Source organism: Nannospalax galili, unplaced genomic scaffold, assembly GCF_000622305.1.
Source record: "Nannospalax galili isolate Female #2095 unplaced genomic scaffold, S.galili_v1.0 scaffold79, whole genome shotgun sequence".
NCBI classification, from domain to species: Eukaryota; Metazoa; Chordata; class Mammalia; order Rodentia; family Spalacidae; genus Nannospalax; species Nannospalax galili.
The window spans coordinates 857,902-870,304 of record NW_008343959.1 but is presented as its reverse complement, the minus strand read 5'-3'; positions in this window follow the sequence as shown (position 1 = coordinate 870,304).

The window sequence follows — 12,403 nt, the reverse complement described above, 5'->3', positions numbered from 1 at the left end:
GATGATCATGTGACTTTTGTCTTTATGTTCATTTCTAGGATTTAATATGCTTATTGACATACATATTTGAATCATTACTGCATCTCTAGAAAAATACCTACTTGATCATGGTGGGCTATCTTTTTGATGTGTGTCTTTATATAATTTACCAATTTTTTTTGAAAAACTTTGATCTATATTCCATACGGATATAGGCCTATAGTTTCTTTACTTGTTGTGACTTTAGTTATTTGGGTATGTAAGTAATACTAGCATCATAGGGATTTTGAGTTCTCCCTCCATTTCTACAGTTTTGAATAATTTAAGTAATATTGATTGTAGATTTTCCTTGAGGTTCTAGTAATATTCTCATGTGAATTCATTTGGGTCTGAGTAGTTTTTAGTTGGTAGTCTATGTAGTGCGACTTCAATTTAATTATTTGTTATGGATCTGTTTAAGCTTTTGATCTCTTCTTGGTTTATCTTTGGTGATTTACATAAATTTAAAAATATGTCCACTGACATTAGGATTTTAAGTTAAAAGAGTATAGATTTTAAAAGGATTCCCACATAATTTTCTAAATTCTTTTATTGTCTGTTGTGATATTTCACCTTTCATCTCTGATTTTATTGGTTTGAATTTGCTTTTCTTTCTTTTGGTTAAATGGGCTAATCGTCTGCCTATATTATTTATTTTTTCAAAGAACCAGCTCTTGGATTCATTGATTCATTATGTTATCTTTCTTGTTTCTATTTCATTAACTTCTGTTATTTCTTCTTTTTCTACTGTTTGCATTTGGTTGGTTCTTGCTTTTCCAAAATTTGAGTTGTATTGTTAAGGCATTTTTGGTGCTCTTTATATTTTATTGTAGGCAAATAGAGCTGTAAATTTTTCTCTTAAGATTGTTACAATGTTCCAGGTGTTTTGCTGTGTTGTATTATGATTTTCATTGAGTTCCAGGAATACTGTTTTTTTCTTTCTTACTTATATGACCTATTCATCATTCAAAAGTGTGCTGCTTAATCTCCATAAATTCATGTAGTTTCTAGAATTTTTGGCTGCTGATTTTAAGCTTTAATGGGGTTTGATAGAATGCATGGGATTATTTAATCTTTTTGTGTTGTTGAGGTTTATTTTGTGACATAGTATGAGCTCAGTTTTAGAGAAATTTTCATGAGCTGCTGAATAGGCAATGTATTCTTTTGTGTTTGGGTGAAATATTCAGTAGCTGTTTTTAGGTCCATTTGATGTATGATATCATTTAATTCAGTGTCTCTCTGTTTACTCTTTGTCCGTTGAATGGTCTATTGAGGTGTCTCGTGGGGTGTTGAAGTCACCTACTATTACTGAGTTGGGGTTAATCTGTGCTTTATAGTCCTGTAAAACTGCTTTTATGAAACTGAGTGCACTAGAGTTTGTTTAATGTTTGTTCATGATTGTAATACCTTCTTGGTCAATTGTTTCCTTGATTAGTATGATGTGATCTTCTTTATCTTTTCTGATAATTTTTAATTCCTTACCTGCATTTGCATAAAATGTTTTTTGTTTTTTTGTTTGTTCTTTTTGTTTTGTTTTTTGTTTCCATCCTTTCACCCTAAGGTAGTTCCTATCCTTGAAAGCAAGGTGAGTTTCCTACAGGCAAGAAAAAGTTGGATTTTGTTTGTTATTCCATTCCATTAGCCTGCATTTCTTCACTGAGCGATTGAGGCCGCTGATATTTATTTTTTGTTCTTTTTGTTATTGAAAGATGTGCATTGCTTGCTGTCTTTTAAATTTCTCTTTGTTTTCTTGGTCCTATTCTGTGGTTCCATAATTGTACTTTCATTTGTTTACTTTCTGTGGCCTTCTGGGTATCTCTTCTTTGGTCCTTTATAGTGCTCCAACTACTCTTTGTGGTGCTAGTTTTGTGGATATGAATGCAGTCTATTCATGCCACAGAACATTTTTGTTTTTTGATTAACTGTGATAGACAGTTTTGCTGAATAAATTATTCTGGATTGGCATCTATGATAATTTAGAACTTGGAATACTTTGCTCCAGGCTCTTCTGGCTTTCATAGTTTGTGTTTTAAAGTCAGCTACAATTCTGTTTTCCTTTATATGTTACTTGTTTTTCTCTTTCAGCTTTCATATTCTTTCTTCGTTTTGTTCATATATTGTTTTCGCTTTGATATGTCACGGTAATTTTCTATTCTGGTTCTGTGTATTTGGTGTTCTGTGTCCTTCTTGTATCTCTATTTTGTATGTCTTTTCTTAATATAAGGACATTGTTCTTCTATAATCCTATTGACAATCTGGTCAGTGAAATTGAGCTAGGATTCTTCTTCCTCTATTCCTGTAATGTGTAAATTTGGCTTTTTATGTTGTTCCACATTTCCGTAATATTCCATTCCTGTGTTTTAAATGTTTTTTTTTTCTCATATTATTTGCTTGAGCAGTTCAATTCTTCACTTGTATTGTCTAATCTTGATGTGCTATATTTTCAGTTTGCTCATTTGGTTGCTGAGGATATTTCCTGTAATTTCAAATTGACATATTGAAATTTTTAAATTTTGCTTTCATGGTAGACTGAATTTTCTTCAAAATTTTATCCCTTTCATGAATTAATCTTTCAAAACCTCCATTGTATTTGTCATTTCTTTTATCCACATATTTGTATTTTCTTGAATTTAAATCAGAAATTTATTACTATACTCTTTGGGTCATTTATGTATTCTTTAAAAACTTTTTTGAATTATTTCAACATGCTTATGATTATTCTTTTAAATTATGGAGTTCCTCTAAGTATTTCTCATTGTAAAATACTTCTATAGGACTGAAGCGGAATGGTGGAAATATAGCATTTTGGTTTTTCACAGTATTTGTATTTTTTGTTGTCATTTTTGCATGTGGATTTATTTTGTTGTTTGTGATTCTATATAAAATTCAAGCCTGCCTTTGTTGAGTTGAAGTTTGATTCTTTTCATATTGTTGTTGTAGCTTAGTTGCTTTCTGATCAAATATGAATAATTAGCTGGACTGTGCTTCAGAGTCTCTCCTTTGATTTTATATTGGAGGGACAAATGGATTCAGGCAAGCTAGTCAGAAGTTCTCCAGAAGGGTGAAGGAGCACAACCTATGCAGGCCCTTTCTGGCAGTCCCTGGTGGACATGGTCAAGGCCCAAGGAGAGATAATGGGAACAGAATTGACAAGTCCTACACACCAGCAGGGAAGGCTTGAACTCCAGACAGATTTTGGGCACAGTTGGTTTTGGAAAACTCACTCTGGCATGTTCAGCTTTCTCGTCAATGTTTTTGGTGAACCAAGGGCAAAGAAGGGGAACCCTGCACAAAAGCCAACTCCAAATGGAACAAAGACCTCAGTATAAAACCTGAAAGCTAGAAACTGTTAGAAGAAAACATAGGAAGCACCCTCCAAGATACAGGAGTAGGAAAGAACTTTCTAAACAAGATATCAGCTGTTCAAGCATTAAGGTCCACAATCAGTAAGTGGGAAGTGGGACCTCATTAAATTACAGAGTTTTGTACAGAAAAAGAAACAACTTAGGAAAGGAAGAAGAAACCCACTGAGTGGGAAAAAATCTTCCCTAGCTACAAATTGAACAGAGGATTAATATTCAGACTATACGAAGAACTCAGAAAAGAAAGAAATAAGAAGATAAATGACCTAATAAAAAGATGGACCTAAACAGAGAATTCTAAAGTGAAAAAATAAAAATGGCTAAGAAGTACCATAAGAAGTGCTCAACATCCTTCATAAATAAAGAAATGGAAATCAAAACCACCTTAAGATTTCATCTTACCCCTGCCAGACTGGCTAAGATCAAGAGAATGGAAGATTCCAAATGCTGGAGAGAACATAGAGAAAGACAAATGCTCATTCACTGCTGGTGGGAATGAAAACTCTTGCAACCAGTATGGAAAGCAGTGTGGAGAACACTAGAAAAACTAAAAATGAACCTACCACATGATCCAGTGATACCACTCCTTGGCAAAGGACTCATTGTACTGTACAGACAATTGTACATCCATGTTTGTTGCTTCTCTCTTCATAGTAGCTAAGAAATGGAAACAACCTAAATGTCCCTCAACTCACAAATGGTTAATGAAAATGTGGTACATCTACTCAGTGGAGTTCTACTCAGCCATAAGAAAAGATGAGATTATGAAATTTGCAGGTAAATGAATGTAGCTAGAGTATGTTATGGTAAGTGAAGTAATACAAACACAGAAAAGTAAGCGATGTGTACTTTCCTTCATTTGTGGATTGTAACAACAATCCCTTATATGTGAGTATATGAATTCTGATGTAAAACCAGGATCCGGGAAAAGGCAAAAAATACATGAAGGTAAATGAAAAGATACAACCTGAAATATGGTATATTAGTCACTTTTCTATTGCTGTGATAGAAACAGTGACCAAAGCAATATATAGAAGGAAGAGTTTACTTCAGCATATGGTATCAGGGGAATTACAGTCCATCACAACAGGGAGGCATGGTGGGAGTATTGGTTGCAGGAGGAGCTGAAGCTAAGCTCTACATCTTCTAGGAAGCACAGGAAACAACAGCACAACTAGAGATCCAGCAAGGCTTCAGAACTCACTAAGCCGCCCACCAGTGACATTCTTCCTCTGGGACCACACCTCAGACCTACAAAAACAGCACCACTATCTGGGGATACAATGTCCAAATACTTGGAGCCTATGGGGGATATTTTCATTTAAATCACTACAGGGGGATAGTAGGGAACAGATGTTACCTGAGGGAAGTGGAAAACATAGGAATAATCAGCAGATAGGAGATGAGGGAGAGTCATGCAAGGGACTATAGTGTTGGGGAGCTAGGGAAGTCAGGAAAGGAAAGATAGCAGGAGTAGGGAGGTATTGGGGGTAGAGTGGGAATAATGAGGGCACTGTGACTAAGAAGGGAGGGAGGCAGGATGTGAGAAAAAAGAGTAGAGATTAGTGAATCTTGGGGACTAGGAAACCTAGCGGGAGAAGTGATGCCCTAGAAACCCTATGAGAAATGTACCACCGAGTGTCTGAATATTAATGCATATGTATGCCTGGGAGCTGCTTGGTAGGGAACCCAGTGACAGATAGAAGAGACTTCCCTTAATGTGACAAACATGCCATACAGCACTCATCAAAGAAGTTTCTTTTTGCAACAGATAGAAGCTACTGCAAAGTCGCACATCTGGTCAGGCACAGAGAACATACACCTGGGAGATGCCAAGTACTAGATGACAGAACTGCAGTCAAATCTCTCCAACCAAGGTTCATGGAACATAGAGGAATAAGGGGTAGAGAGAGGTCTAATGCACTCCTCAACTCTCACCAGTGAGGCTTCCATGTACGTCAGAGTGTGATACACACAGAAAGCCACAACTGGCAAAGCTTTGGAGAATAAGAGACTATAGAGTGTAGGATGAGACTCCAATATGGAGCCTCATGCGCCCACGGCTCAGGGACCATTGTGCAAGAGGAGGCAGAAGATTATAAGAGCCAGAGCTGGTTCAAGAAAATAAGGACGTGGAGGCTTCCAGGCCACTGAATGCTTGTGTGAGCCTGTAGCAGGGGTGGCATCAAGTGGGGGACCCATGTCAGCTCAATTAAAACAAGGGCCCAAAGGGGAGGTGAGAAATAGGTAGCAGGCCAGCACTATATTGAGAACAATTTAAGACTGATTGCTCCTAGGTGAGAGAGAGTATGACTTAATACCACTGGATGGGCTGTCTAGACTCCAGTAGAGGCAGTTACACTGAAGGACTTTTGGGTACAAACACCTGAATGAATAGGACTCAGCATGTATGGGGAGTGCATAGAGTTTGAAAGGGAGAGAGGGGAAGGAACAGGTGGGAATAGGGGTCTGGATTTGAGTGGGAAATGTTATATGAAATTTTAAAAGCTCTAAAAAATAATAAAAGAAGAGATAATGAGAACAGAATGCTTGGATACACAGTTTTATACATAAATTGGTATACTTGTGCAACAGATTGACTACTGTTATTTCTGTCTGGATAATACCTTTTCTTTTCTTTTTTTCTTTCTTTAAAAATTTTAATTTATTAGAGGAGTAAGGCCTAATTATCATTTATAGTACCTCAATACAAACTCAAATGGAGCCTGCAGAACCCCAGAGTTAAATGGATTTTATGTTTTCCTGAAGAAGCATCCTAACTAGACTCCACTTTTCTTAACATTGAAACTAGAATGGTAGAATAAGTATTCAGTCTGTTTTTGTACTTTATCTCAGATTATATATATATATATATGTGCAAACAAAAAAAACTTCAACAAATATGAAAATATTGAAATAATTCCATGCATTCTGTTTTAAGGTGATTAATATTTCAATATTGTAATTTACAATTTTTTAGTCTGATTTAGGAAGTCCTTTTCTACACCTATATCTTGTAGGTTACTGCCAATTTTTTCTTCTAATAGTTTCAGAGTTTCAAGTTTTACATTGAGGTCTTTGATCCATTTGCTGTTGACTTTTGTGCAAGGTGAAAGATAAGGATCTAGCTTGATTCTTCTACAGGTGCAGATCCAGTTTTGCCATCAACATTTATTGAAGATGCTGTCTTTCTTTCATTGTGTTTTCTTGGCACCTTTGTCAAATGTCAGGTGGCTGAAATTATGTGTACTCAGGTTTGGGTCTTCAATGGATGGAACTATAAAATGTTATGCTATGTGAAGTAACAAACACAGAAAAGCAAGTGATAATATGTTCTCCCTCAATTACTGATCTTAACATCTTATATGTGAGTAAATATCCAAATGTCCCAGCAGGAACCAGAAAAATGGAGAAGCAGCACAGAAATAAAGGCAAAGAAAGAGCACGAGAAAGGGGGGTGATAGGAAACTGATGTGAAAAAAAGGAAAATGGGGAAAATGAGGGTATTCAATTGGGAAGGAACGAGTGAAAAACATACCAGAAATGGGGTTAAAAAGAACATGATTATAGAGGTCTATTAGTAGCGTCTATTCTCTTCCACTGATGTGTTTTTCTGTGTCTTTGACATAATTTTTTTTGCTTTTAAATTATAATTGTTTAACTATATTAATCATTTTAAGGGAACCTGATATGCTAATATTTATGTGCCTCCCAATGTCTGAAGTTATACCCTGCCATTTTCATAGGATAATTTTATTTTGTCTTCCTTTTCCAAATATTTAATCTATATATCTTTTGTTTACTAAGAAAGAAATATTTTGAAAAGTGTTATTTTACATATTCATATTGTGTTTCAATTATTAATTGCTGCAATATAGAATCAAAATATATTTCATGAATTATTCTTATATCATTTTCCATTACTAAATTTGCAACCTAGACATAGGAATTTATGAGTTTTTTTTTTACAATATCATCAGTGGCTACATGAAATATGATGATATAAGGGAGAAATATCACAATGTTTATTAAAGTTGAAAACACATTCCATGCACAGTATTTCAAATTACATTTATTTTAGAGAATTTTTACTGTTATTTCCAAAAGGAACAGGGTGGACTATGTTCCACTACAATGTATACAATAACAAGAGTTAAAAGCATAGAGTTTAGAATTACATTATATTCATATAGGAATATATTTTGTATCATTGAACAGGAAAGTATAAGGAAAAGTAGTCATAAACCCATTGAGATTAGGCCTGAGAATAGAAAGCTATATAGTAGAAAATTATTTACATGATGAGGTCATGTAGATTAATAGTGCATGTAGTATTGTAGTATAGTATTTAAAACACAATTGCATATAATAGCATTATGGTACAGGAAACTAACATAATATGCTCAATGTGCTGGAGAGAAAATGGAAGTACCTGAGTCTATGGTCTTTAGTGAAGTTGGCTTCTACAGTTTAGATAAGCCATAATTTTAAGCTAAATAAAAGTCGATCCTCAATCTCAGTTCTTACATTGGAAATCATGTTTATATTTCTAGGTTTTATAAAGAAGTAACTAAAATTAATCTAAAGCTTTTCAACTCCGCAGATGTAAGACGACTTCTGCTGGATATTTTCCACTCTGCTTCAACCATGCCATTGAATCATCTGTGAATAACACCCTGTGGAAATAGCTTGTCATCAATAAAGAGGTACAGAGAAGAGCTACTACTTCAACACAGAAACTGAGATGCCGTTATTTAGCTCATCTGGACTGACTGTATTTCAGAGCAAATAGCAGCAGTATTTTTCAATTGTGTCTAAAAGGCTGATAGAAATAGTTATCATACTCATGAAAGAAGAAGTAATTCTTTGGGGCTTGATGGATGCAGCACATAAAATGCCATCTGGGACAGACTATATAACTGCCACTTGTCAATGATTAATAGATTTATTGAGAAAAGGCTACCTAGATAAGAAAAAGTGCACAACAACATCTGAACCCTTCAACAGAAGGACCCATAAGTACATCTGACGATACAGAGATGTTGTGGGAATACACTGCACCATACAACAAATTTCTTTTTAACCTATCACAATTATGCAAATATATAGGGATTGATAGCTAGCTAGCTAGACCTCTGTAGATTTAGTTACAACTACATTCATTTACATATTTTTAAATGGGCATATATATTTTATTTTAAAATATTTCTTTTTATAAAAGTGTTTTTATGGGGCTGGATAGATGGCTCAGCGGTTAAGAGTACTGACTGCTCTTGCAAAGGACACGGGTTCAATTTCCAGCATCCACATGATGGCTATGAACCGTCCTTAACTCCAGTTCCAGGGGAATCCAAAGCCTTCTTCTGACATCCATGGGCACTGGAAGACACGGGTGCACTCACATGCAAGCAATACACTCATACACATAAAATGAACATAAATAAAATATTTTTAAAGTTTTTATTGAGCTTTTATATTATTTCACACAATTCTTAATCAAATTTAGACTCCCCTCTCATCCATGCCCCCACTCATTCCCTCCCACTGGACCTCGTGTAATTCCACCATACATGTTATAAGTCCCATCCAGTCAAGCATGTATACTCAGCTGTCCTTCCCTCGGTGTAAGGTAATCCACTCAAGTATAGTCAGCCTGTGTAGAGATATTAAGAAAGGTCTACTCTTCCTGAACTAACAGTCGTCAGTTTCCAGCAATTCCAAGGCTAGGGCAGACCTGCCACCCATTTCCCTTGCTTCACTCTTTGCCCTTGTGTGATTGAGTTGGCATGGGTCTTCTGACTTGTGCCACCATTGCCACAAAGTTCACATGAGCAAACTTCCAGTGACCTAAAAGTCTCTGTTTCCCTATTTCATGAACAAATCCTGGCTCTTAGAATCTTTCCAACTCCTCATCTCTAATGGTCCGTGAGCTGTGGGTGGGTGAGGTTTAATATAGAAGCCCTATCCAAGGACGCACAGTCTGCAGTCTCCTACTCTCTAAAACGTAGTTGTGACTTCTGTATGGAACCCACTCTGTTGTGTAAAGAAGCTTTACTGGTGAGAGTTGAGAGATGCCCTAGTATTCTCTTCACCTCCTTTCCACTCTGCACCATGAGTCTTAGTTTTAGGGGTTCCACTGTATCCTTATTTAGCGTATGGTAAGAAATTTAACTTGTCTAGAGCTATGACAGAGATAGGGTTTTACCTAGGTTCTGTGACCGCTCAGCCATGTATATTTGGCTATAATTACAGTGCCACCTATGAGTTCACCCTCACCGAAAGGGCTTTAAGTCCAATTAGATGGCTTTTGATTATCCCCAAGATAAAAGTGCCACTACTGCACTAATACAGTTTTCTGTGCCAGTCATTGTTGTGGTTATTTGACTTTAAAACTGGGGTCAGACCATTGATTTTCTCCCTTAGCAGCTTGCATAGTGTCCTCTACAACTATGAGAGCTTGTCTTCAGGAAAGAGGTTTCCAGGTCAGTTCCAGCTCCATTGCTCCAAGTCCTATGTCCTAAGTATGTCCTGTCTTCAGTGATAGAGTCTTACCTTCAAGTTCTGGGAGGTAATCAAGGGATATGACAATGACCTGTGTCATTGTTGGAGTCTCTTGAATTACCCTGACCAACAACTCAAAAGGAAGTTTTTCCTGTCTGGCACTTTGTTTCTTATTATATTCAGCTATACAAATGCAGTCATGTATAGATATTATATGTGTATTTTCAGTGAGATTTTGAACTATTACATTTCTCTCTGGTTTTTCATACCACCTAAGCATTATTTACCTCTAGTCTCTCTCTCCCTGTCTAACCCTGCCTGCTCCCGACCCCCAGTTAAAGTATCTCTTCTTTCCCCATTTTCCTCTTGAAATACTATTATAAGTAAAGTCTAGCAAACTTGACAAAATGCAACATTTGTTAGTGTACAATTTAGTATTTAAAATAATTCTTTTTTAAAAACTTTTTTGATGTATTTATTTTGATTTTATGTATATGAGTGTTATGCCTGTATGTATGTCAGTGCACTCTGTTGTGCAGTGCTATGAAGGTCAAAAGAGGGCATTGGAACACCTAGAATTGGAGTTAGAAATGGTTGTTATCCACCATGTGGGTGCTGAGAGTTGAACCTGGGTCTTTTGCAAGAGTAGCCAGTGCTCTTAACTCCATCTCCATTTCTCCAGTCCAGAAATAGATGTATTTTAAATCTAGGGTTTTATTTCACTATATGAAATTTATAGCATATTGATACATATTTTAACTATCAAAGTGTCTTATGCATATGAAATAATAAAGGTTAACCAGCACTCTCTGTGTAAAGAGACTTCTAAAATGGCTTCACATGTTTCTACTTAGAAGCTACTTAGAAAAAGACTCTCAGTGTCTAGCCTTGAATTGAGACTGACCCAATAGTGCAGGAGATATCCATCTGTCCCTAAGTTCAGACAACTTTGACCGGGAAGCAACCCTGTTCCCACACAGAGTCCAGCAATAGGGAGAGGCTTAGAAGTTAAGCTCTCGAGGCTGGCTCAAGATGACGGTTTTGCAACCTGCAGTTTTGTGACCCAGGGCAAACTATGCAGACTTTCTGTGCTTCTCTTTCACAGTCTGCAAGGGAGGCTAATAAATCACATCACCATTATAAGAAAATTGGGTAGATTCAATGAGATAATTTAGGTACAAGACTTCACACAATGTTCTTTCAATTAAATGCCCTAAAACACTTAGCTAATTTTCTATTGATAGCAGGAGAATAGGACTTCCTGTCTTCATTTTGTCATTAAAAAATCAATTTAATTATTCACATTTAATTTTATTCTTTATTTTTTGTCTATTTTATTGAACTTTTGCAAATTTCATACAATCTGTTTTGATCATATTTAGACCCCTCTCTCCTGTCCACACTCCCCCATAGCCCTTCCCCCAATAGATACCCATGTATGTGTATATTGATGGCAGACGTTAACTTTGGATATCCTCTTCTATCACTGTCCATCTTATTTTTTGAGACATGGCCTTTCACTAACGTTGGAGTTCACCATTTCAGATAGATTGGCTGACCAGCGGGTCTCTGGGAACGACCTGGTTTCTCCCCCAACCCCTCCACCCCCAGTCTTGGGACTACAAGCACCTCCCAACCACCATTCCTGACTTTCATATGGGTGCTGGAGAGCTGAATGTAGGTCCTCATGCTTGCTCAGCAAGTACTTTACCCACAGAGCCACTTCCCAGTCCCCCAAGGACCTTTATAATGAAAACATAGCAGGATGGAGTGTGGATCTATTCCCATTCTTAATCTTTTTAAAAAATTAAAAAAAAATTATTTCTATTTTATGTGTATGAGTACATTACATACATTATGCCTGCATATATGTAAATGTACCCGTGTTATGCAATGCACACGGAGAACAGAAGAGGGTGGAAGATCCCCTGGAACAGTTGCTAGCTGCCAGTGAGTGCTGGGTACTGAACCTTAGTCTTCTGCGAGAACAGCCAGTGCTCTTAGTCACGGAGTCCCCCCCATTCCTAATCTTTCTCTGTTGCTTAGATTTACTGTGTTTTTAATTATTCATCTGGTCAGTGTTGGTGTTCCTGAAGCACAGGAGATTCACTAGTACAGAAGGCGAGAAGGTAATTCGCTAACACAGAACAGGAATCAAAATGGGCCTACTGGGACATCGTCTTCCTGGGGACCTCTAATTGCCCCGGGGGCAAGGCCTGCCCCTTATTCTTGTTCTTCTTTCCCATGTATACACATACTAGTCTTGAATATTGAAATTGGCTGAAGTGAAAGGATTCTAGATGGTCTATAAAATATTTACAACTCAGAAAGTTAACTTGGTGTCCTAAATGTGTGTGTCATTTACTTAGAAGAGGCAACTGATAATTTGTAAAAATGTACGATTGCCTGAACTACGTTAGAAAAAACTTTGCCTTTGCTTTTATGCCTTTATAGGATTAAGTATTTTTCATCAAGTTGGCATGTGATGTCTCCTTTTTGTCAGTACGAAGTGTGTTAAAGGA